Genomic DNA, 4,381 nt, shown 5'->3' on the forward strand with positions numbered 1-4,381 from the left:
GCTTCGCCGGTCCTTCCGCGGCGGGGAGGGGGACAGCGGGTGGGCGTCGGGCCCCAGAGCGCGTGGGTCCGGCGTGGGTCCGGCTTGCTGGGACTTGGCCCCGAGGGAAGAGACAGGAAGGGAATGCTGGGGGAGGGGGGCAGCGAGGCCGGGGGAGGACTGGAGCCTCCGACCTGCCTGTGCCTCAGTTTCTCTCCCTGTAACCTGTGGTGCAGGCCATCAGGGAAGAGGGCCGGCCGCAGGTGGAAGCTTCTCGCACTGGGAATAAAGACAGGAAACCTGACTTGGGCGGGGTGGCAGGTGCCTTTTTTTTTTTCTTTGTTTTTTTTAATCTCCGAAGCGGTGCTGTGGCGAATAATAAGCCTGTTTCTTTGGGCTCAAGGTGAGAATTAGGTTACCACATTTAATTTCAATACCGGAAATAATTTAATCTGTGACCAGCAATTGTACTTCTTGGAATTAGCATGCAGATACACTGGAACACGAATCCAAAGGATAATCATTGCTCCATTGTTTGTAACAGTAGCTAGACCAGCCCTGACCGGTTTGGTTCAGTGGATAGAGCGTCGGCCTGCGGACTGAAGGGTCCCAGGTTCAATTCCAGTCAAGGGCATGTACCTTGGTTGCGGGCACATCCCCAGTGGGGGGTGTGCAGTAGGCAGCTGATCGATGTTTCTAACTCCCTATCCCTCTCTGTAAAAAATCAATAAAATATATATATATTTTTTTTTAAAAAAAAGTATCAAGACCAGTCTTAAGGTCCATGAGTAGGGGATTGAGTAAATAAATTATGGTGCATCCATAAAACAGCTTACTATAGCAAGAGAGAGACCCAGGAAGATAAAGATGTAGATACAATTTAGATGTAGACTTGTGAAAGGGGTGATGGATCACACACATATATATATAATGCTGGCATATGCACATATGAACTGTGGAAAGAGATCTGGGAGATGCGTGGGGTGGTTTAAAATAATGCATTTTCACTGTATGTTCTTTTAAAAATATATATTTTATTGATTTTAAAGAGGAAGGGAGAGGGGGAGAGAGAGAAATATCAATGATGAGAGAGAATCATTGATTGGCTGCCTCCTGCAGGCTCCCTACTGGGGATGGAGCCAGGCATGTCCCCTTGACCGGGATGGAACTTGGGACCCCTTCAGTCCGCAGACTGATGCTCTATCCACTGAGCCAAGCCAGCTAGGGCTTTAATGTAGTATTTTCAAAAACCAAGCACATGTATTACCTTTCCAAACAATATATAGGAATGTAGGAGATCCGAATGTGCCACCCCCAAAATATGCCACTTTCTAAGGATTATTTTGAGCTGAAGGCAATTGAGAAATAGACCCAGACTCTCTGCCCTCACCCAATAAATTTCCCTTAAGTTTCCCACCCTGCCCCCATTCCCCAGGGAAGGCAGAAAATAATCATAGGAGACAATTCTAGACTCTTATCCAGCCGTGGGCAAACTACGGCCCGCTTGAAATGAATAAAACTAAAAAAAAAAAAAAAAAAAAAAAAAAAAAGACCGTACCCTTTTATGTAATGATGTTTACTTTGAATTTATATTAGTTCACACAAACACTCCATCCATGCTTTTGTTCCGGCCCTCCGGTCCAGTTTAAGAACCCATTGTGGCCCTCGAGTCAAAAAGTTTGCCCACCCCTGCTCTTATCAGTGAGAGAAAATCTACATAACAAATCTTGCTAAAAATCTTTATCTTCCATTAATTTCTGCCACTATCTACCTTCCCACAGCATGCCCCCTAAAAAGCCTAAACCCCTTTCCATTGTCTTACCACTTCTCTACAAATTGGAAGTTTACCAGCCTTGATCAATTGGTATAGAAGCCTCCATGCTTGGCCAGTCACTGAACCTAACAGGAGAAGACGACCTTTCCTCTCCTACAGGGGACAAAAAAACACATCGAGTTTTGACAATCAACAGGTAAATATGGGAGGGGCTGTTTGGGTGGCAGTGAGCCCCCCACCTTAGAAGAGATGTTGCTGAGGTGGAAAATAGGAGTGGAGGATCTCAAAGATGTGCTTTCCTCCGACTTTGCCACCTAGAGGAGGCACACTGAGCCACTTGGGGTTAAAAACACAGAGATGGGCAGGATACCACATTTGGGAGGGCTCATGCTTGCAGGTCAGAAAATGAAAAGCTCCTCAGCTGCTGGCTTGACCCAGTGTTCCCGACATCAACAGTGCTCACAGAATGTAAACAAGTATCAGACAAGGCCACTCTTATTTGGAACAAGGCAGACACAATGATTCAACAACTTCCTCTTCTAACATGAGTGGGTCCTGCTTTATTTTTTCTTCTCTTTTTCTTTTTCAATGATAATTCTGGCCCTGCTTTACTTAATCTTCTTACCTCCAGGATAAAAATTAAGATGCCTAGTCATCAAATTGTCCCTGCTTCCTGACTGTGTCCAATTCAAAACAATTCCCCACTTCCTTAAACCACCCGTAGAGTATCCAAATCCTAACATAAACTCTTTCCAAGTCCCTCTTACCAAGATTCCTCACGGTTTCCCTGGTGTGTGTTCTCCCTTAAAGAACAAGCTGAATAAATAAATCTTTTTGATAACAGCGTTTTAAGAGCTACCTGGAAGGTTCAGTGGTCCTGAAGCAGCCTGCCCTGGGCAGGTGTTTGGGGGGAGGGGAGGAGTTAGGCTAAGGCAGGAAGTAGGAAAGCTTGAGCAATTCTTCCTCTGCCATAAACCAGCCCTTCCTGTGGCCTTCGGCAAACCATTTCACTTTGAGCCTTTTTCCATTTCAGTAAAAGAAGAGATCTGACTATATTTCTTAGAGGTCTTCCAATCTAAATATAGAATTCCAAGCTCTACGGTTTTTGTATTCTCAGGTAAATGTTCCCCCTACATGAGGCATTTGTACAACATGGTCATCATTGGCAAGTCTACATACCACCTACACTGTTATGTATTTTCAAGTTTTCATTCTTTAAATGTGTTATCATTTTCAAGTTTTCTTTCTTTAAATAGAATCTCAATTTTTTTGCTGACATCTACAAAAGAAAATTTACCTCATTGCTTAAATGGAAAACCAGCTTTGGTTGGTAGAAATGGAAGTTTTTTGCAAACACACACACAAAAACCCTGAAATAAAACAGTTATTTAACTGTAGATGTGGTTATCTGTGGAGAGATGTGGAAAATGAAGCCTTCATTCTGTTAAAAAGGGAGATAAGCAAGTGTTAGAAAAATGTTAAATACATACAGGTCCCAAACAAACTTTTTCTATGGTTTGAAACAGGACTTTTTCACTGTGCCTTCCAATGATATACAGAGCCCACATTTTAGGAAACAATGTTCATTTTTCCCTGATAAAGTTGACTCATCTTTCAGTTCTCAGATTAAATTCCTCAGAACAACCTCCCAGGCCTCCCCCACCCCCTCCTTCCCCCACAACTAAATTGCTTTCCCTGTACCTAGTGGGCATTAAATTTTTATTGAAAGAATATTCCCTTAGGCTACTTCTTCATAGTACTCATCACAATACCGTATGTTATGGTGCATTTATGTTGTCAGTCTCTTCTTAACTAGGCCATAAATTCTGGTTACACTTTGTAACCGGACAACCAAGGGGTCTGGGCAGCCTGTCACTACTTCAGCCAATTAAGCAGAGACAGGGTTGAATCATATATGAGTGTTTATTCCAATAATGCCAGCAGTATGGGAGAGCAGTAGGTCATCCACAAAAATCTGCTCTGCACCCCACCATAAGGCAACTGCTTATATTGGGTAGAAGAACAAGATTACGTGGAGAAGTAGGAATTACCGGTATGGGAAAATGAGCATGGGACAATCATTACAGGTTACAAGTCATGTAGGCTGGGGGGGAGGGGGGAGGGGCAGAGTTACAGAAAGCGGCGCCAGCCAGATTACAGGTAGTAGGGGCGGGGGGTTGTAAAGAGCAGGCGCCTCCAGGACTAGGTGCCCCGAGGTTGTAAATCTTTCCACAATGATAGGCAGTTCTCCGAAGGAGGACAGACTGCATTCCGATGTTAGCTCCCATGTCCCAGGGCTACAATTCTCAGCGAGGTTAGACTGTGCTTTGTCTAATCAGAAAAGAACAATCACGGTTAACAGAGCATGATTAATATTTCTTATAATTATAGTCAATTTCTAATATTCTATTTCTGCCCCTAACAACTTCAGTATCCCATATGTTGACACATAATGGTCTCCCAGGGAATACCAATGAGGTGAAGAAATCAAGCCTCCACAATCCTAAAGCGCTGGCAGGCTTAGCCCCGCCTCCTCCCTGGGTTGGCGAGGATTTAGCCCCGCCTTCTTTCTCTACCAATGACAGGTGCCTTCTGAGCCGCGGCCGAGGGAGGTGGGCGGGGCCACGC

Source organism: Myotis nattereri, assembly GCF_964212035.1.
Source record: "Myotis nattereri genome assembly, chromosome: 8".
Classification (NCBI taxonomy): Eukaryota; Metazoa; Chordata; class Mammalia; order Chiroptera; family Vespertilionidae; genus Myotis; species Myotis nattereri.